Source organism: Ursus arctos, unplaced genomic scaffold, assembly GCF_023065955.2.
Source record: "Ursus arctos isolate Adak ecotype North America unplaced genomic scaffold, UrsArc2.0 scaffold_1, whole genome shotgun sequence".
Classification (NCBI taxonomy): domain Eukaryota; kingdom Metazoa; phylum Chordata; class Mammalia; order Carnivora; family Ursidae; genus Ursus; species Ursus arctos.
Window position 1 is genome coordinate 65393185 of NW_026622763.1, and position 23556 is coordinate 65416740.

The window sequence follows — 23556 nt, forward strand, 5'->3', positions numbered from 1 at the left end:
TATTCATACAACAGAACCAACAGTTTTGGATCTGGGAGGGCCGTGTGCTATCATCAAAAGAGCACTGGACTTTGGAATCTCAGAACTGAGTGGAAATCAGCCTCCACGACTAGATGGCAAGCCTGGCGTTTCACTGCTTTCATATCTGTGAAGTGCAAACAATACTTTCCTTACGAAGCGTTTATGCCAGTTCAACAAGATAACGTCTGTACATTGCCTGGCACGTGGTTGGTGCTCACTAAATGTCAGCTCACGTGTCTCTCTCTCAGTTCCACCAGACTCAATAAAGATTTGGTATAACGTTGTTAGGGGAAAAAGCCTCCACACTTTCAGACAACCAGCTGACGGATTGGAGTCTTTAAAATGCAGCCCATTCATTAGTAGACGAGTCCCCGATTCTTTGCATATTTGGATAGCTCACTGTTCCAAGAGTCAGTGTTAGGAAACCGTAGAACCAAGTTGCACAATCTTCCCCTCTACCTGCACCCTGTCTCTCAGGCAGATTTTATCTGTGATAGAGTAACTCAGGAACGGTGATGGACAAGGCAGCGATGGGTAATTACTTCCTAGGAGATTTAGAGTCTGCATAAATCACTCTATCCCGGACTCCGTGCAGGTTCAGATAAGAAGTGGTATCCTGGGCAGCAAGCAAGCAGTGAAGGGCCTTGATCTGCCTTCACTTGATCCCCAGTTGGAATCCTAACTAATTAAAGGTAGATCTCTAGCTCCATCAGGTTTTGCATTTATTTCTGAGGATTACCACACCACACCGCTTACTTGGTTACGTGTCTGTTTTTATTGCTCATTAGAATGGTATTGCTCCAGACTTGCTCACACAAACATTTGCTGAGGGGACGGAATAAAAACAAAGTAAGTCTTGCAAGCAGAGAGCTATTTTCATTTGCAAAAATTCAGACCCAGTAGTATGCTGCAGGAGCTGCCGGGGAAAAACAAGTGAGATTGAATGTGGCCAAGCATTGTCAGGAGAAACGTGTCAGGAAGTTTAATTTTTAAAATATATGTAGAAAGAGTGAGGAGACAACACCTAGATAATTTAAGAAACTAGAATTCTACAGATGATTTTCTATGTTTGCATGTGAGCATGGCAATAGCAGGTTAAAGTAGGAAATTGGGTATTATAATCAATGAATTATCCATTCTTTTTGCAAAAGTATATAAGACAGAAAAATTTTAGAGTAGAGATATACACAAATCTGTGAGCATTGTGTAAATGATTACTTGTACAACTTTAGCTCAGACTTTGATAATGAATTAATGAGTGAATGTTACTTTTTTACATTTATTTAGTAAATTTCATAAGTAATATCATTCTACATGTTTTCCAGTGTAGTAGAAGTTGCAGGGGCGCCTGGGTGGCTCACTCGTTAAGCGTCTGCCTTTGGCTCAGGGCGTGATCCCAGAGTCCTGGGATCAAGCCCCGCATCAGGCTCCTCTGCTGGGAGCCTGCTTCTTCCTCTCCCACTCCCCCACTTCCCTCTCTCTCTCTGGCTGTGCCTCTCTCTGTCAAATAAATAAATAAAATCTTTAAAAAAAAAAAAAACTTGCAAAGAATGGAAACACATGACATTACAGTGAATGATCCAAACAACAGGGCATTCATTAACCAAGTGAGTACAGTAGCTTATTCAATGGCCACCAACATAAAATGGAAATCTTCATAATTAAAAAAAAATAGTTAATGGACTATTACAGATTAAATGATTTTGTTGTTAGTTTCACCATGAATCACCTCATGATGAGACGATGTGTAGAACTGTATGCACAGTGAGTTTGATTTTAGGGCATAAATTAACAATCTTTTAACCTAGTTCCAAGAGGCAAGTTTGTAATTTCAGAAAACTGATCCGCAAAAGACATGAATGGCTTACTTTACAGTTGTTTGTGGACTGGTTCAGCCTCCTTCTTTTTAGCATGTGCGAGGTGCCAGACTCCAGGTCTTGTAGAAGAGTCTCCAGGGATTACACAGTGTTGGATGATTAGAAGCACACGCAAGACATCTTGGGTCTCATGCATGTCTTTACTCATGTAAGGCTGTAACAAAGGCAGTGAAAATGTTACAGCAAGACAAAGTATACAGACAAAAGCATCAGGAGCCCAAGAAGCTTCCAGCACAGCTCTCTAGGACCCTTGATTGGTCACACAGGACTCATTTACAGATTATGAACCACCAACATTATGTGGAAGGAATTTTGGCTTCAAAAGACCTTGTTCTTACCTTGGCCAAAAATAAATATCATTTTTCTGTATATTCCAGAGATACGCATAGAGCTGGCTCACTAGTGTACACACTGTGGCACCTTGAATTACACCGAGGATCACCCCTGGGAAGGGTAAAGAAAGATTTGCTAATGGACATCAAGAATCAGTGGAAATGGTTTTAGTGATTACAGTGAGGTGGCTGTTACAGTCACACATGCACAACGTCTCAGAGACATCCCAGAAAATGGCACATTTTACAAAGTCTAAGGGTTCAGTGTGGCTGGAGTGTAGAGTATATATAAGTAAACTAGATGAAGAATCATGAGGGTATTTCCTCATTTGCATTCCTAGGTGACAGGCATGTTGTGATGGACTTGAATTTGACACGGGGATAATGAGGTACCAAGTTAGGAATACCTCATTTGGAGATATCCAAGAAATAATTAAAAGCCCAGAATACAGAGCACGGTATTTTGAGACCACTCAGTAAGCACTAAACAACTGAAGAGTAATGCTGTGATCTTGCATATTAAGAGTTCCCCTAATTCCTGTCAGAAACCTGTTATAAATAGGACAACAAACAAACAAAATATTGTTTTGAAGTCTGTCTCATGCTGTGAACTTATGTTAGAACAAACTACTGTTTTCAAATCACAACACCTTCAAAGGAAAGTGTTTCTCAGTTAACAGAAGACCAGGTGAAAGCTGACTTCCTGTGGAGAAGTTTGCCTTACCAGTTTCATTATGGCTTCTTTCCACCGAATGGATTCAAAGGAGACATCCCCTTCTTTCTGTTCCATTTTCTCTTTTATCCGAGGGTTTTATTTTACTTCTAAAGTAACAGTTAATTGAAGTTAAGTTTATGTGTGTACATGTGTGGACACAAATATACATAATTTATAAGCATGTATAAAACACACATAAATGCATACACATGTAAGAACTCTGAATTTACTACATCTAACAGATCAAATGACAAATGGTACCAACTACTCAATCTGGCTATTTTCATGTTGGCATAGTGCCTTTAAAATAAACAATTTCTTGAAACCTGAAAAAGCACAAAAGTGCATTTTTTTTCTTTTGAGTGATGAGTGAGTTCCTTTCAAGTACTGCTAATAGAAAGAATCATTCATGTATTTTTTAAAGGTTTGTTTATTTATCTGAGAGAGAGAGAGAGAGCAGGAGGAAGGGGCAGAGGCAGAGGGAAAAGGAATCTCAAGCAGACTCCACGCTGAACATGGAGCCCGACATGGGGCTCGATCTCATGACCCTGAGATCATGACCTGAGCTGAAACCAAGAGTTGGAGGCTTAACTGACCGAGCCACCCAGGCCCCCCAGATCACCAGTATTATATTGTATGTGTACCTCATCCTGCTTCTGGATAAAATTTCTAAAAAGTAATCACAAGCAAAAAGCTCTTTCCCGTGAACTGCAGATACACATGTCACTTAGAATAGTGGCTTCTGTGCCTTTGCAAATTGCCATGGCTCTGCCGAATGTTACTACGTTACTACCTTACGTTTGTGCTTTTACATTCCAGTGAGGTAGCCAGAGCTAATAGTATATTTTACAAACAGGAATAAGCACAACCTCAGAGTGCTTAAATTGCTTGTTTAAGGTCACACCATGTAAAGAGTGAAACCTGGTCTTCTGTGCAGATAATGTTCTTTTAGGTTCTAACCTGTTTGAATTATGTTTCTTTTCCTCTCACGCTACCTGATCTCTATTTTCAGAAAAGTAAGAGTAAGGGAATATATTGTCCAATTACTCATGCATTTTTAAACAGATAAAGATAATGTTTTGTTACATTAACAACTTTTATTTTGAATTTTACATTCAAGCAACCTTCTGCATAGACGTATATAAAAAAGGCAAAGCTGCTTTTGAGAGTGGTGGGCTCTTAATCTATGGAAATACTGCTCCTTGGTACCTTATGGCCCCATTCTTTTTTTTTTTTTTTTTTAAACCTGACACTTCTTTTCTGCACCGTCCTAATGCAAATAGACATTTTAGTAAGTTGGGCAGGCATATCCTTGGTCAGAGTCTAAGAGCTACCATAATAATTTGTGGCACAAAGAAGCATCCTCACTGAATATGCAGAATTGATCTTATTTGGGCTTAATTAGAATGGATCAATCTTTCCTAAATGGGTGTGTTTGTTAAAAATGCAGATTCCCTGTCCATTTATTGGGATTCGGTTAATCTAGACTGAGCCCAGAAACCTGCATTTGTACTTGAGAAGCATGGGAAAGATAGGGTATTTTCTTTGTATCGGAGGAGACAAATAGCAAAACAAATGAAATACACAGATAAAGTCTGTTTTAGTTAATAGTGTCCACCATGCTCCCTACCAGTCTTTATAGGAAGGTAATAATAAGTAGCAAAATTGAGTGGCTTTAGTTTCAGTTCTCTGCTCTTGCACACCAGCTGTGACAGAGTTAATAAGCATCAAAATCATCCAAAGGTGATGATTTCGGAGACTAAAAAGAAAATTGCAGTATCTGAGTAATCTATTATACTGGTGATACCTGGATAAATAAATCTTTGGGGAAGAAATAAATTGTGCTACCGTAAGCAGTAACTTTTCAGTGCAGTGGAAATACTTCTCTTAAGCTGTTCTTGGATGTTTGCCTGGTAGAGACCTATTAGCATCAAGATTTTCTGAATGTCCATCTATGATTAGCAAGATCTGATGGAGTCAAAATTATACAGTAGTTTGCCTTAGAAATTCCTTGTTTTCCTCCATTTTCTTTTCCACACTCCCTCAAGGGGGATATCTGTTTTTCCCAACTTCCCTTTTCTTAAATTCATATCTTTTAACTGCTGTTTTCTGTCAGTTTGGGTAAGTGTTAGTGACTGGTCATTGGTGTGCACTGACTGCTCAACCCATTATACCTAGCAGTAAGAGTAACCCTACTAGCTTTGTTCACTGCTTGTTGGGCACACATCCTGTCTGTCCTTACGGCAATCCTCTGAGCCAGGTAATGGAGTTCAAACCTCTTGTGTACTTACCTACTTTGGTCATTAAGATGACCCACATTTTACAAATAAGGAGATTAAGGTTCAGAGACATTTAATACGTTTCCCAGGGTTACACAGTTATTAATCAGTAGAGTTCTCAAGTTCAGACAGTGTGATTTTAGAGCATGAGCTTTTAATCACTGCAGCATGCAACCAGGTATTAGAACTTTAAGCTCTTTGTCTTCATGGAAGTAGAGAAAGTCTCCTGTTAAAGACCTTTCTATGTCTTATTTTGTTCTGTTAGAAAAAGGATGGTCCTGTGTCTTTTCACTTAATAGTCTCCTGCTCTTCTGATAAGTAGCTTCTAGCGTTTTATTTCTGGGAAATTGCCAGAACCAAAAAAGGACAAGTGTCCCATTGTCACTGCCTTCTTCCAGAACATATCTGCCAGTAGGCTGTTTCTACTCTTCTTCTAGGCTGCCATTTCCAACCTTGAACATTCTCTGTGTCCCCACCTCTTGTGTACCAGGTTTCCCAGAGCTATATTTTCTATCTTCTATCCCTCAACTTACAAACTTCATTTTGTTCAGAAAGTACATTTGTTACTCATTTGCCCCAATTTCATAGACAGCCTACTCATGCTTTGTTAGAATTCTAGTACTTAGGAGAGCCCTGGTGGTAAGACAATTGTGGGAGGCTTTGGTTGGAAAGGATGCTAGAAGGGGGGAATGGATTTCTATGCCTGGGCCAGTTCCAGTGAAAAGAGGGAGAGAGAGAGGAGAGAGCTGCATTTGATGGCCATGGAAGGAGGTGTTCAGTTAGAGATTTAATTTGTTATGACTGCTCCGTGGCTGGCAAGGCAATTCTTAAGGAAAGATTATCTGTACATTTTAGAACATTTGTCAGAATGCATTCTTGAACGTAGACTCAGTTTTAATAAAGATACTACTGCATATTTGTTATTGTTGCTAAATGAATATGCTAGAGGAAATTATTAATTATATCTGTAAGGTAATGTCTATAATTTTAATTTATATAGAAATGGATATTAATTATCTAAAGTTAAAAATTGTCTTTAATCTACAAACTTATAAAACATTTCCTGATATCTCTGTAACTCTTAAATGAGATATATTTGAAAATAATTTTTATGGTACGTGACACGTAGTAGAAGGCTGATACATGTTAGAAATTGTTCTCTGCGCTTTCTAGCCATCTGCAAGAATTTCATTTAATCTCTGAGTATTTCAGAATGCCAGTAGAGCATAACTTGAAGAAGCTTTTAAGGGGTGCTCTAATGGAGTTTTCCTAGAAAGTCTCCTTTTCATGTAAATGTAACTAGACATGAACACAACTGCCATGGGCTTTGAATGTAATACTATTCACTGAATCCTTTCTACAAGTGACTGAGAGCACAGTTACCCAGCTAATGCCTTATGAATCCCTGAATTAGTAATGCTATTATCATGTTTATTTTGACAATATTGTATAAAGTCTAAGTAATACATATACGCATTTACATTAATTCTCAGAAATCATATGTACCTGTACCGTAACTCTCTGGATTTAATTTTATGTTAACATATACTTATTAAAATAAGGTCTCAACAAGGCTTCTAAAAATGTTTATCATAATTTCCTCCACATTTTTTTGTCCTGGTAATTACCACCCTTGATTCAGTACCGTGGAATATCTGAAAAGTAATGCTAACAACGATTCTTAAGAGAGCTCAGTAGCAGAAATAATTTAGCTGTCTCTACCCTGTAGTGACTGTAGAAGAGAATGTTACAACTTTTCACTTCCAGCGTTAACAATGTGGAGATAAGGACAGCTCTCAAAAGAATGCATTGTCTGAAAAATAAAACTGATAAGATGTCATGACACGTATATTCTCAATTTGAAAACCTTGACTGTCGAAACTCATTGGGACTTTTAAAGGCTTGGTGGATGTCCTGGAGGTGGGAACTATACTGAGGAGAATCATTTTTAGAGACGGGTTTGAGTTGCTTGAATGTTATATACACCCTACAGTGCCTTGAAGTGCGTTTCACACCCAAGAATTATTTCATGGTTCAGTAAATTAAATGTTGACATAACAATTATAAAGAAAGTTATTGAGACAGGCGGCTGTGTAGGACTTCAGAATGTAAAGGGAAACAGTGTTTTATCCCATTTTGGTTGAAAGCGATAGGTATTTCTCCAAAGTACTTGAAAATAACAAAGTATATGATGGCTTGAAATAAAGTTAATAATAACTGTGAAACTGGTTTTCATATTTATAGTGTCTGTAAAAATAAAACAAATATCTAGTGGGCTATTTCTAATTTAATGAACTGTCCAACATTTCAGCCAGTGAAATCCTATTAACCCAGTTGCATATCAAAGTCCCGTCATATATATGAAACACTTTTACTTTATCTTGTCAACTGTGAATCATGTAGTTAACAGGTTGTGTTTCCTTGTGCTGCTGCTGCAGAACTTGTAGTTTATGATCTACCCATAGCAAATTTATAGGATTACTTAGCTTTTGACTAAAAACCTATTTCTAGTCTGTATTCTTGTTTTATTTTCTCTTTGCTTCATTTTTCTGTTATATTTTACCTTCCTCTATTTTATGACGCTTGATAAGCCACTTTAAATACATTTGGGGACAGGAATGATTTCTTAAATCAGTGAAATGAAAAAAATGGTGGTTTTTTGTTTTTTTGGGTTTTTTTGTTGTTAAGAAGAAGCTGTGCCCTGGTCCGTAGGAACCCAAGATCAGTCAACACCAAAATCCTCTTGGTCTTTTCCACCTCTCTTCTGAAACTTGCTGTTTCTTTCTCCAAGGAAAGCCAGCTCTTTTCTGAAGACACTGAATCCTGTTGCCCTTCCCATCCTTGAACACTTTCTGCAGATGGTGGATGTTTTCTCCACACAAATCTCCCCAGAACACCTGGCCTGTCAGATGAATTGATTAGCCTTCTCGTTCATTCTCCCTGTAACCTCCTAGCTTTGAGTCTCATGTTATCAAACTGTGCCAGTTATCTTCTCCTAATTGAAGTCATCTACAATCCCTAGGTCACTCCTCCATTCCTTCAGTATTCTAGCTCCTGCTTCATTGTCATTGTCCCCAGAACTCCATAAGAGAAAGAATATTATAATTTACGGAATGGTCACATAGGAGCAGATGCTCTTGTGAGGTGGTGATCTCCCTGTCAATAAATATTCTCAAACAAATGGACATAGTGTGCCACACCTGTGGATATGGCCTATACCTGATTCACCCATTGCATGCAGATGTGCTATTCTAGACTAGCAGTGGAATTAGTGCACAGTTCTATTAACACAGAAAATCATAACCAGTAGGTTAAATATTTGGCCCCAAATCAATATATCTATGTATATATTGAACTTAGAACATATAAATTATAGACATTGAGATCATTTATATGAAATATGTCCTGAATGCTGTGTCTCGACCTTCATAAACTGGATCATTTAACAGGGTAGGTTTCAGACTTTAACCAATTTATAGTCACTCAACCCGTATGCTTCTGAGGTGACCTCAGATTAACTTTTGTTGTACTATATGGTTGACCAGCTGCATGACCTCATTAATGAGATCACCACACACCTACGTAGTATATACATAGTGTACTTAATTTAACAGCAAATATAACTATAGTAACTTATAAAATTGTTCACTTTATTAAATTTAGAAAAGAAGTTTCTGAGGAAAGGTCATATGCAATATACTTAGCACCTAATGAAGTTTTGATGCAATGTTTCCTACAAATTTTAATCTCTAACATTTGATAAATAGTACCCTATTTATCCACGCCTTTCCTTTTGTCTTTATTTTAAGTATAGTGTTATGGGTATAATTGCTAATATACATATACATTTCACAGTCCCTTTTTAATTTCAGATTCCCACTTACTAAATGCCTAGAATTTATAATGGAACATTAAAATTATTGCAGGAACTAGCATGACAAATACCACTTCCTTTTCACTTGTATTTATATGATTTCAAAGTAGAAGAAAAAGCCAGAAACTGATTATTCTTATTTTCTGTAATATAGTTGGATCGTATGAAACAATTTAATTTCAAGGAGACTCTTTGGCTTTTATTATAAAATAGTTTTAGTTCTCCTGTTTGATTAATATTAATTTATAAATAACAATCACTGTGCTAACCAGTATTGTCTCGTTATCTTAAGCAGTCCTCAGAATGACTTCATATAGAAATGTCACTGCCACGTTGTTTTATGAAGAGTAACAGATTAGGGGATGTAAAGTACATTGACCAAAACAACTTAGTAACAGCAGAGCCCAGATACAATCTGAATCTCCATAAGCGCGTAGACTTCTTAAGCGCTTTATCACTGTGCAGAATAAAGTTTGATCTTGTCATTCAGTAAACAGCTGATCTTTGAGGACAGTATGACTTATCAAAAATAAAGCCTCTCGACTTCAGTGTTGACATGAGGATCTGTATTTTACAAATTGTGTATACGCTAAGTTGCGAAGTTTGCTGTCCTGATAACAAACTGAACATTCCGTCCAAGTGGAGAAGAGCCATGGACAACCTCAACTTCTTTCTTCGGGGAAGTGTTCTCAGAGCCCAACGTACCTCTGCGGAGAGGCTAACAAGACTGTTGCGAGAGTAAGAGTTACTTGCCCTTCTCCTGACATTTTTTGTACCATCCACCCACTTTGCATTCCTTCCTGCGGGCTGCTGGCAGGTTTTCTAAAGGCAAAGCTTGACAGACGGGATTCTAGTGACTGAAGCCTCTCACTCCGGTGAGACGCCATCAGGGACTCAAAAAAGTCCCTTCCCCGAGCTGTCTGCTGCATGAAATGCTGTCTACCTTTAGATAAAGAATTAAACCATGTTAAAGTGGCAGTAATTCTCAGAATCTTTAGTGAAATTCCGCTGTGGAGTGTACTGGGGCTTTATAGAGTGAGGCTCCCTGGGTTTGTACAGCTGTTTCAACTTGAATACTCGGTAACAGAATGTAAATTTTGAAACAGAGAGAGAATGCCATTTGTGTCCCAACTCCTACTTGTAGTAGCATCCATAATTTCTCTGGACATCTGTCATATTGAAATTGGTACTTGATTAGCCCTGAAATGAGAGGCAGGTAAGTGTCATGATTCTAATGATACCATGTCCTTGCCCATACTTCACTTACTTGTGCCTTTTGATAGCGTATATTGCTTTTAAATGGAAACACATTAGTCATAGGACCGAGTCAGTATATGTATTTTATATTAAGCCTGATGGGCAAGGAATTGAAGTGGCATGTCACAAAATGCTTAAAAATCTGTTAAAAATAAGTAGGTTACTTTAAACTTTATTCATATTAATGAAATGCATGTGGAGTAGAGGTTCATCTGAAATACCAGTTCTGCAGTCTAAAAATAGCAAATTTAAGTATTTGATGTGTTAATCAAATATATCATGGGAATAGGAATGTATCATTCTTTTTGATAAAAGTAATATAGTGCAATATAATTCTGTATATGTAAAGGGAAGTTTTTTAAAATATAATTTGGGATTGTAGTCACTAATCAGGTTATTAAATTTTTAGAAGTAGTCCAATAAAGACATGAAGGTCTGTGTTAATACCAGGATTAGAACTTTCAAAGGGCAGCTGAAAAATGCTCTCAAAAGCTGCCCAGGAATATGCGATGACTGATTTCTTTAAAAAGGCCAAGGAAAATCAAATAAAATCAACAGATAGCAGAGTTCAAGCAAAGTCATTTAAGCATTACACTGAAGACTAAGTGGTGCTAATTAGTGATAATTGATTTCAAGTATCAAGAAAAAATCTAAATAAAGCTGTTTTTAAAAAGAAAAAGGAAAACATGGACTTAAAAAATAAACAAAATTATCAAATGAAAGCTGGGAGTACACAGGATTGGCCTAACGGTAACAAGAGCATGGGATGAGTTGCAGTGGTGGTAGTTTATTTTTACAATCAGTAAGGAGAGAGTGAGGCTGTTAGCAAATGCCCTGAAACTGCGTGTGTCCTCCTACCAGCATCTGACTGTAAGGCCTAAGGCCGACTTGGTACTGTCGGTGGGCTCCTGGGCTCCGCTGGTTGCACCAAATGGCAGTGCTGCGCTTCCTCCCCTGCTTCCTCCCCTGCTCCCCTGTAGGGCTCGCCAGGACCCTGCCATTGTTGGATGCTTGCTGCCTCTGCATTCTCCATCCTTCGCTTGATTAGGCAGAGTCCCCAGTTTCCCAGCAGATCTCTTTAAGCCCTATTAATGGAATGATGTTGAATCTATAAAATTTGGGGAAAAAAAAATCCTGACCCTGTTGAAAAGAATCCAAGTCACAGGGGCGGCTGGGGGCTCAGTTGGTTAAGCGTCTGCCTCCGGTTCGGGTCATGATCTCAGGGTCCAGGGATCAAGCCCCATATCTTAAAAAAAAGAATCCAAGTCACAATTTCTGTTTTTCTGGCAATATTCTAGGGTCTAGAACCAAATAATCAACACCTGTTCCTCACTTAGGAGCATTTATTGAATGGAAGCAAATATTTTTTGAGTGTCCACTGGGTGTCAGGACATTGACCCATGTAATTTTTGCTCACAACCTACTTACAAGTCTAGGGATGTTTATCTACATTTCACAAAAAAAGAAGCTGCTGCTCAGAGATGTTAAGACTCATAGACCTATCAGGTGGCAGAGTCAGAGTTCAAATCTGTGCTCCCGACTCTAAAACCCTTTAGCACGGTTCCACTGAGCCACTTTCACAGAGATCTTTGCCTTTCTGCTCCAAGAACCTGGAACAGTGCCTGGCACATAGGTCTTCAATAAACAGCTGTTGAATAAAAGGAGTTTCCTTCTCACTAGTGCTTCCGGGGGGATCTGATGGAAATGAGAACAGTACATTCATAGTCACTGACATTAAGCTTGTTTCAGTCTGTTCCAGATCTCTCGGTTTTGTTTGTCGTTGGTTTGATTGATTGATTGATTTAGTCAGTCTTTCCTCGCGTGTGTTCGACTCTTAAACTCTAGGAGAGAAAACCCCAAGGGGCAGGATCCAGTCTTCTTTGCTTGCACCCTTATAGCGCACTAAGAAAGTTCTGCATGCAGCAGTGCCTCACGAAATTAATCAGGCCATATTAATCATTGACGGAAAGTCTGTAAATACATCTGCATTCAGGAGTGTCGTTAGCCCACACTCATTTTTCATGCAGAAGAGCTATGCACAACCGATCAAGATCTGAAAAGTAGATTTTCTTCCCTTTTTAAAGAAATAGGACAGCAGTTTGAGTCGAACAATCTCTTAATGTGATCAGTCATTTTCTGTGATACTCAAGTGTGAAGGAGATGTTCTGCTCACAGCTTGGGATGAGTCTTCTCCAAAATGGTTTAAGATTTTAAAACAAACTGGTCGCTTAAAGCCAGAACACTTTATTGTGACGGTTACCGAATTTTCGGAAGATTTCTTGTGGCAATCTGTTTTGACTGTACTCAAATATTTGAGGGTCTAGGAAGAGTGGAAAGAACCTTTGGGAAAACAAAGGCACCCTCTCTGGTCATTGTGGATAAAGGGAGAGCCTACACCAGCATTAGGAGGTCAGGGATTTTGGTCTGTTTTGTTCGCTGCTAGACTCCTGGTCTAGAACAGTACTTGACATTAGATGATGTACAACAAAGATTTTTGAAATGGATTAGGATGTAGAAATTAATAATAATAATAATAATAATAATAATAATAATAATAATACAGTTTCTCAGAAAGGAAGTACCAGGAACAGTATTCCCTGAAGGAGAAGGGGTACTAGAGCTTTTAAAGAATGATTTTTCCAAAAGGGAGAGAAAGAGATAAATTTAGCTCAGGAAAGAGGTGAGGATGCTTGAAATAGTAGGGGCTTCTCCAGAGAAATATCTTCTTTTTGGAAAGAGTTCAGGAACACAAGCAGATTTGGGGCAATTTGTCAAAGTTTAAACCTGAAGTAGAATAATAAGCAGTATAATGTATTGCCAGAAGCTGTAGGAAGTTCCATGAAAATGAAGAATAAGAAATGAATACTTACTACCACTGTTATTCCTTATTGTTTTATAAGCAAAGAAAAAGATGTAATTGGTAACAACATTGGGAAAGAAAAGGAAATATATTTCTCTTTATTGATAATTACATTCCAGTAGACTCAAATTTTAAAAAATAAATAAAACTACTGTGCTTGAGAAGATAATTTGGTAAGCTGACTGGATACAGGGTATTTCCTATAGTAGCAGTAACTTGTTGTAAATAGAATTTTTAAAAAACCTTATTTAAACCCCAAACTATAAAGCACCAAGGAAGAAAAATACTCAGCCTTCCTGAAAACAGATAAAGCATCCACAAACAGGCATATCATGTATAGATATGCTAAAAATTTCACTTGTCTCAAGTTTTATAGAATTGATTAGATTGCAGTGAGAATTATAATTAAATTACAGTGAGAATTAAGAAAAATAAGTGTTTGAAAATAACCAATAAAATGTAGGGGAAAACAAATACACCCGTTTATGTGCTGCTAAGAATTGTAGCAGCTTTAGGAGCTAAAATCCAAATACTAGTGGCTTAAAATAAGTTTTTTCTTCTTTACTTCACAGCCACTGTGGGTGGGTTGACTCTTTTTATTTGCTTGTTGTGGCCAATTAATATCTTCCTTTAACCTCTAAGCCTCAGTTCAGTGAATATTCACTCTGTGTCACTCACTGGTTGCATTTTCTCATTTAATTCTCACATAAACACTATGAATTTATCCCCATTTAATGAATGATGAAATTGAGTCTCTGGGAGTCTCAGGAAATAAATGGTATTTGGAAATTCAGGTTATCTCACTGTAAAGCCAACCAAATATTCTTTTGACACCTTTAGATTTTAAGCATATTTCACAGTAGAAAGAACATACAACATAAATTTTAATTAGCCAAATGGATGTGGCACAGATGAGTAATATATGCCCAGTGTACTATATTATCTTTCATACCGTTTGTTTTATTTAAGGTAAGTAAAGAGCGTGTGTCTGAAAGTTAGGAGTGCTGGAATCCTAGCCCTGTCTCTGCTACTAACAAGCTTCCTGACCTTGAGAAGACACTTGAACTTCCTGGTCCTCAGTTTCGCATCCCTAAAATAATGGGAGCTGAATGAGAGTATCTCCACAGCCCACAACCACACACGGTCCGCGGTCCTCGTTAGAGTGGTTCTCTAATAAGTAAATGGATTGTGAAGTCCTCTGGCTCCAAAGCCCATGGTTTTGGTTCTCTGTATAGATTGGTTTATTTTTGTAATACTTTTTATAATAATACAAGTGAATGCCCTGTCCTTCACTTTCCCTGTCTCACTTCTCAGAGGTGAAGGAAGTTTGACCGTGGAGCTGCTTCGGGGACAGGACAAAAGCTTGATGCTGCTTGTTGTGCCCATGGGATTCAGAGCTCCATTTGGGAGACCCCTGAGCACTACACTTTCTTATGGTAGCCAGTACGTTTGTTTTGGCTTAAACTCAGAACTCTCATTTTAAAAGCAAGAGCCTATGAAAATGATACACTCAATATCCGTGTAGAAGAGGGACAGAAATAATTTAATAGAAAGTTGCCATCATAAAATGAGAACCCTAATATCAAATCAAATATAAAATGTAGATTTTTTTTAATACTGAGCCCCATATTTTTTTTATTCTCCATCAAAATTTCCTGGCCCTCCTTTAAAGGATAACCTTCAGAGTATTTAGTTTAAAGTATAACCTTTCTGGGGCGCCTGGGTGGTGCAGTAGTTAAGCGTCTGCCTTCACGCTCAGGGCGTGATCCCGGCGTTATGGGATCGAGCCCCACATCAGGCTCCTCCACTGGGAGCCTGCTTCTTCCTCTCCCACTCCCCCTGCTGTGTTCCCTCTCTTGCTGGCTGTCTCTCTCTGTCAAATAAATAAATAAAATCTTAAAAAAAAAAAAATAAAGTATAATCTTTCTTTTTTGGTGGATCTATTTTAATTTTTTTTTTCAGGATTATGGTTTGGTGATTAAGTAATAGGTTTAAATCTGATTGATTCTGACCCTTTGTTAGCAATTGAATGTTATGATGTGCCTTTTAAAAATGTTTCTTTTTCCTGCATTGCTTGGCATAGTGACATGGCAAGTCAGCCAAATAAAGACTATAAAATTAAATTGGCTTACTCCTATATGGCTTATCTCCTGGGTGCAGTTGAGTAGCTAGAAGGTTTAAATGCTTTTTTTTTTTTTTTTTTAACACATATGCAGTGAAGTTAATGCCAAGAAAATTAGCCCTATCCTATTTGAGGCTCTGCAACCTTGGCTACAAAGATAGAGACATGCCCATTTATTTTATTCTATATTTAGAATATCCATTGGTCATTATCTGCCAGTTATTTATTCAACCTTAATGTCAGAAAAATCTTTTATATTGTGAAAAGTAGAAATTATTTTCCCTTAGTATTTTAAAATAATTATATAAAGAACATCTTCTCTACATAAAATTGGCATATTCTGAATTTGATATAAGTAAAGTATGTATTTCATATATTTCTGTCATAAACTAGCTTTCCATATGTGTCAAATTTCATAGCAATTAGACTTATAACTCTTTAGTTATTTATTTTAATTGTTATTTATCTGGCATTAAAAAAAAAACCCCACGTTATTCATAGAGTGATCATAAAAACATTTGAGGAAGCAAGTAAAGCAGGGATTGGAAGTGAATCCATGTGATGTGCAACACTGCCCTCTACTGGCAAAGAAGCAAGTCCGAAAACTGCAGCTTTTCATGTGAAAAGAAATCCATCTCAAGTCATATTTTAAAATGAAGATGGAGTCTTCAAACTTTCACACATTTTTGCAAAATGCTTATTGTAGGTATGGTGGAATACAGTGAATGAACTGGAAGAAACGAATACAGGCATTACTTGAGATTAGTTTAGAAGAGAAGTCTTAGTTTAATTAATTAAAAAATTAGTTGTGGAAGTTTTGGAAAATATTAAGCCAAATGTGAAATATCTTAATAGCACTTTAATTTGAGAAGTCTATATAGTTGATGACATTTTCGTTCTTAATTTCAACAGACTGTAGCCTCTGAAATACCTGTTGTGAGTGTGTCTGCCGAGTGTTGAAATGCATTGAGCAGGGAGATATGTAGGTTATAAAGGAATACAATAATTAGCTTTCTGCTATCAAAAATTCTCTCCGTATTTGTCGAAGTATTTATAGAAGATTTTTAAAATATATTTTATAGTGGCATACCTTTCAATATGTAGACTAAGAATACACAAACCATTTTTAGATGGTCTGACTTTCTACAGTCTGATATATTCTAAATGCCCCCCCTTTTTATGTCTTTCTCATCTGTCCATATTGTGTAGGAGTCACATTTAATGTTTTCATCTCAACTCTTACTAATTCGGCTGGTAGTAAAAATTTAAATACACATGCACACATGATAATGCCCAGTAAATAAATAAATCAGTCATATATAGTAATTGAAGAGGTTTTGTTTGTTTTCATGTTTGTCCAATATTGTCATCAGCTGATTACTTTTATTGTAACATAAATTTAAAAGATAATATTTTCAACAATAGCTACCTCTTGGTTATGAGATAAAAGCTGATGCTTATTTTCATTGATACATTTTTCTGTAGTTTCTAAATTTCCAGTAGTGAATGTGCATTACCATTAAAATATCAATATTTATTCATGATAAAATGGAAACATTTTGTTGTAGCGTTTCAGAGCACAAGCACACAATTTTGAGAGACTGGTACTTCTACTTATGTGAGGTCTAATTCCTGATCTTTCTTTTAAAAAAAAATATATGTACTGAAATGAATGTTGCCCATTTGTGACTATGAAGAAAAATAATTGATGAAATTTTAAATAAAGTTAGAAAAAATGCCACCAACCATTACAACTTGCCACAGAACACATAACCTTTCTCTTGCTCTTTGCCACACTGAGAAATGATGCTCTGAATCTACAAGTATAAAGCAAAAACAGTCTGGTACTACACTCTCTTCTCATCATTGTTTTTTTCTGCCACATGGAGGAGCTAAGACCTAAAGTTGCTAAATCATAAAAGCAATTATTTTTACTCAGTTTAAAATGTTAAACATGCCAATGTCCCATTTTTTAAGAGAATGCTAAAAAGAATCCTGTGTTTTTCACTTAAATACCTAACAAAAAACTTTTTGAGATTGATTTTTTTCATTCAGCATAATTCCCTTGAGATCTGTGCACAGTTGCAGTGTGTATCAATAATTCATTGGTTTTTATTGCTTAGTAGTATTACATGGTATAAATGTATCACTGAAGGACATCTGGGTTGTTTCCAATGTTCGGCTATTAGAAATAGATCTACTTTGAACATTAGTGCACACAATATTTACGTAAATGTAAGTTTCCATTTCTTGGGGATAAGTACCGTTGCTAATCTGACAACCCTAATCAATAATATTAATGATCAAAATTTTCTGATTCCTTTGGCATTTCCCTGACCACTTACCTTCTTCCCATTGGCAGCGTTATTCTCTTCACCTCCCTCTGAACCGTGGCGGCTGCCTGGGGCCCCGTGATTCTGGAACTCAACTCAAATCTCTCAGTTCCTGTGAGACCTCAGTGCCTGAGTCAACCCAGTTTACACCTTCTCCCCAGAATTCTGCTTCCCCAAGCTCCACTCTGTGTACCCAGCCATTGAGTGGGCTTCTTTAGCTGACACATCAGAGACACTTCAAACTCAGTATGTTTGAGTGCGTGTTTCATTTCATCCTTTCATTCACGTCTCTATTAAAATGTCACCTTTTTAGACAGGACGTTCCTCATCACTCAGTCTTAAATATTACTCTCTCTCTGCCGGGTCTGTCTGCTATTATTTGTGTTATCTTCACTTATGTCATCTAAAATATATTGTAAATCTGTGATCTAGACATAAACATAGAAATTAGACAGACACAAATCACACACACACACACACACACACACACACACACACACACATTTACTAGAATGTAAACTCTTTTAGAACAGGGATGTTTTTCCCTTCTTTTATTCCCAGCATTAGGTAAATGCTTGATTAATAGTAAATACTCAGCTATATTTTTTAGAGGAATGAATGAATATGTGGAACATTAACATTTGGGTGCTTAATTTAATTTTATTTCATCAAAGTTATCTGTATCCATTTTAAACAGTTGAGTATTTGTCCAACGTTATGATGAAGAAAGCAAAATGTTTCCCAGCTCTTCTCCAAGGTCTCATTCACTCTAGTGACCACTTTCAACTCTTCTGTGTTTCTCTTGTTACTTTCTTCTCTTTTCTTCTGGATAACCTGCTATGTGGCTGTGCCTTGATTTGGAATATCTGTAGTGGTTATCGACACCTTGTGTCACCCCACTCCTGTTTCCTGGGTTCCATTTCTTCCTTGTTTTATTTTATTCCCTTCCTTTCTTGTTGAGAACTGGGGCATGGATGGGAAAGTTTTTGGTCCCTTCCACATCTCACTATATATTTTTCTCTCTCAGAACCTGGAAACTTGGCTCTAAATTTTTACTTAGAATTTGAAGTTATTTTTCTTCGTTCAATTATGGATGATGTGAAGTCTAACGTCATTCATATTCCTGATCCTGGAGGTTTTTTTGTTATTGTGTGTCCCCCTGGGATCTTTTATGGTCTTTATTTCTAGTGTATCGATGATGAGTCTGATGTATTGTGCTTGTATGTGTTTTCACTCATTACAGTGTTGTAATCTTGAGTCCTTTAGTCTGGAAATTCATACCTTTGTTTCTGGGAAAGTGTTTGATAATTTTTTTCCTTCAGGTTTTCCTGTTCTCTATTTCTAAAACTCTGTCTACTTTGATTTTGGGTCTCCTAGAAGAGCGGTTTTCACATTTAAGCATGCATCAGAATCACTGAAGGAAATATTAGATGCTGGACCCATCGCACAGTTTCCAATTCAGTAGAATTTGCATTTATAACAACTTCTTAGATAATGTTGATACTACTTTTCCAAGGAAAAACAGTCCTAGGCTAATTCTCTAATAGTTCTATTTTCTAAAATCTTCTTTTAAAATATCTGGCTTTGGGGGCGCTTGGGTGGCTCAGTCCGTTAAGCGTCTGACTCTTGATTTCAGCTCAGATCATGATCTCAGGGTCCTGAGATGGAGCCCAGCGTCAGGCTCCCTGCTCAGTGTGGAGTCTGCTGGTCTGTCTCCCTGTGCTCTTGCCCCTGCTCGTGTCAGTGTGCGTGCCTTCCCTCCCTCAAATATAAATAAAATAAATAAATAAATAAACAAACAAATAAATAAATAAAATCTTAAAAAAAATATCTGGCTTTTATGCTTTCTGTTCTTTTGGACTGGCCCGATTTCCCCATGGATGGGTCACTGCCTTTTTGATTGGTTACACTTGAACTCATCAGTGAGGGATCCTCCAAGCCTCTTTAAAATGGTACAACATACGGACACATTCACACTTTGTACTTCTGCCCCTGCATCCTTGCTCTCTCTCCACTTGCACTTGGCACTTCTAAGACCCGTTATAATTTGCTTGCATATATTATTTATGTCCGGCTCTCTCCACTAGAGTTTGGGATCCGTAAGAGTGGGAAAATTGCTTGGCTTCCCTGTCTGCCGCATCCCCAGTTCCCCAAATAGTACTTGATAAGTAGCAAGCACCCAATAATTACTTCTTGATGAATTTTCTCAACTTTCTCTTCTAATCTTACTACTTTTTAAATTGCTTCCATTGTGTTTGTAATTTCCGTAGGCTCTTTTTTGTTCCGTAAGTGTTGCTTTATATACCATCCTGTTTTTATGTTGGATGCAGCATACTTACATGGACTTCAGATTTTTAGTCCTCTCTTTTTTGTTCTTGCTTTCTTTCTGATTTTTCCCCATTCTCTTTTGTTCCTGTTTCGTTGTTTTTCTCCTGGTTTTCATGTGAGTGGTTTTCCTTCAATATACGCACTACTTGGTGTGTTTTGATATTGAGGGCTCAGGCCCTGGAAAACGGACGGGCAGTTCTGTGTATATGGGCAGGGCTTGTCAACTGGTGATTGATCAGGTGGCCCATCTGTTTCATGCAGAAATCCCGATAGTCAGCAAGATTCTCTCCCCCCCACCTCCTTGGGCCACACTCCCTAGGGAAGACTCCTCCTACCTGGAAGCTTGTAAGACTAGCAGCCAGGCTCCTGGGAGACGAGATGGGAAAGGGGTCTAGTGGACTTTAAATTCCTCATGTGGACTTTGGCTTAGTTTCTTTGTTTCGGTGAGATGTCTCCCCTCTGTTCTCAGGCTGCCTGAACATTTTGCAGTCCAGAGCTCCAATGGCCCCCCTTTTTTTTCTCCAGCTAGTTAGCAACTCAGTTGATATGGGATAGATTAATCTCTTGGCCGTGACTTGATTGAGTTCCGTTTTTTCTTTTACCTTTCAGGCACCAGGCAGAGTAGAAAAAAATGAAATCCTACTTCTGATTTGCATACAAGCCTTTTGATAGCACTTATAACAAGAGTTTTTATCATTTCTGAGTTTGTGTGCTAGACTGTATGTTTCTAAATGTAAGCCGTTAAATTTTAATAGAGTCTTAGGTCAGTTTCTCCCAGAATTAGAGCCTGAGACAAAGATTTGGGTGCAAGTCATTTATTAAGCGATGCTTCCAGGAGCAAAGTGAGAGTGCAGGAAAGCAGGGCAGACAAGGGGAAGAAATCAAGGATGAGTACAGCATCAGGTCTGATTCTGAGGGAAGCTTGGCATGGTATCATTACCTCCTAGAGTTTACCCTGTGTCCAAGCAGAGGAGCTGGGCCTTTGTATTTCATATTAGTCATTGGCTAAAAAATGTGGTGATGTGGGGCAGGGGGAGTCTGAAGACCTGGAGTGTGAGCTTTTACCAGCAAAGTGTGCAAAAGGTAGAGGTTGGGTTTTAGTGCCGATAAAGTGGATCCATTGAAGGAGAGCTGAGCAGGTCCCAGCAGTATCCACTAAATTCTAGTGTCTTCCTCATATATACAGTCATTAAATAAAGAAATGGAATAATATCACTATCCTGATTTTTCAAAATAAATCAGAGATTAAGTGACTTTTCTAACATCTTCAGATTCTAAGCCTGGAGTTTATTCCAACATGCTGCATCGTATTTAAGGGTTTTATAAATACTTTATGTAGACATATGGAATCCATATCAATATGATTTATTTAACCTGAGTATAAGTAGCATGATGACTTTTAGAACTTAAAAAGTACAGGAACTATTACAACGAATGATGTACTTTTCATTTCTCAGATTATTTCCATTTAGGTTATCTAACACTACATAGAAAAATTGGGTTAAGTGGCAGGATCCATATTAGATGTCTGCACAGTTTAATCCCTACCGTCATTCAAGGCTACTCTCTGTGTTTCATTCTTCAGATGATTTAATTAAAGCCAGTGTGAAAAGAAAAAAACCATATTAAAAGGTTCGTGGAGCACTGCAAGAGGTTAACTCATTTAGAATGTACTTGGAGTTCTTCCATAATTTTCCCATGTGGGCCTATTTACATATAATACTTATGACTCATGGCATTTCTGCTGAAGAATGAATATTCTTCCATAAATATTTCCAGTAACTCTTACAGTCTGTTACTGACACATCACACGCTTCCTTATAGTTCGAGAATCACTAGCAGCAATAAAGAGTCTTCCTTTATTTCCCTATTTTTGCAAACTCTAGACCACGCGCTAATGAAAAATCTCTCAGTGATACGATAAATTCAGAGAGAAGGAGACAGGAATTTACCCCATGGATTAATGCAGAACTAAATAGCTCCTATTGTGTTAACTTTCCTCCTGTGGCTTGAACCCTTCCTCCCTTCTGGAGAATCTAAAACGGTGCTTTTCAGACCTGGTGACACATTAAAATCACCTGGGGAGCTTTAAAATGCACAGATGCCCTGGCTCTGCCCCAGACCAATTAAACCAGACTTGTAGGCACTGGTCTGTTGAAAGCCCCCACCTGATGTGTTCACGCAGCCAAGGTTGAATGCTCTGACCTAAATGGAAGCAACGTGACAGGTCCATTGGTGTCAAGAATAGATTTGACTGTGTCCCACATCTTAGAAGCAGGTTTTCAGTTCCTTTTAAGCTGAGAATTTCTCCGTTTATTTTGGTCTTTTGTGAAGGCCTGGTTGACCAACTTGAGGTCAGGCCTGGGCAAACCAAAGTGCCTGATGATGCCGTATGCAGGCCGTCGTCGCGGTTGTTTGGGATAGTTGGAGCACGTAAGAAAAAGGAACTGTTGTACCTTAGAGAATCTGAGAACTGAAACCTTTTTTGCCCTAGTGCTTCTGAGCCTCCCTCTCTTTCCTCCATGAGCTCACGAGAAAGCAGACCAGCAGTTCGTTCCTGTGTTTTCAGGTCACCTTTTGTATCTTCCCTCCGCTGTCCCCTGACCTGTTACTGTTTTCTTACTCTGTTTCTTAGACTTCCGTACAAGGAATCATCTGTGATGCTTTTAGAAGTATAATTTCCTTAACCCTACCTTAGAGATGCTGATTTTTTGACCAGGGAGTTTGCCTTGTTATATTTTAACCTGCTCCCAGGGTAATTCTCATGCTGGTAAAACAGAGCCCATTCTTAAAAAACAAAACTCTGATTTCTTTAGTCGTTATTGTTATTTTTCCAAGAATGAAGGAAGGAATAAAATGGGATGTAAGAAGGTACTCTGACATTACTATTTTGCTCCTTTCCATTCTGTGAGTTAACATAAAAAGAGTCTACTTACTTACTTGATACAAAGTGTACACACACACACACACACACACACGTGTTTTTATATAAGAAGTGATGAGTTCATAACTCACTTGGGTGTTATAATTGGTATGGGACAGGAAAGTCTGGGTAATTATATACACTTATTGCATTTAATGATTATTTGCTATTTATATAGAAATATTTTATAGAATAAAATATCCATTCTTCGGTTCTAATTGGTCGTACATATTGCATGAGATTAGACTTCTGCTTGGGAGGTCCTATATCTCTCCAGGATAGAGATTCTGTTACAGCATGGTAATTATTAGGAAACTTTTTCTCTTTTTTGAGGGGGTGTTGGTGGATAGGTCAGGTATTAGCTAAAAACCTTCAGGGATATTTTAAAATCTAGTAAAATCATAGATCATGTAAGTTTTATTTTTAAATGTAGTTTAGCTTATAGCTCTGATAGATGGGGTAGTTTTAAAAAAGTTTGTATTTTAAAAGCTTACATACTATATGAGTGTCATAATTGGAAAACAAAGAAAATGCTTGTTTGAAATTATGAACTGTATTAAATCATATTAATATCTTAAAATATTCCATGACATTTAAATCAAGTAACAATTAAAAGGCATTTATATGCTTTAAAT

The 23556-nt window shown here is 37.6% G+C and overlaps 1 protein-coding gene across 30 annotated transcripts in view; it reads left to right on the plus strand.

The window, feature by feature from the left end:
* Positions 1-23556, plus strand: part of GULP1 (GULP PTB domain containing engulfment adaptor 1) — a 248381-nt gene that overhangs the window by 176381 nt on the left and 48444 nt on the right. The window lies entirely within an intron of this gene.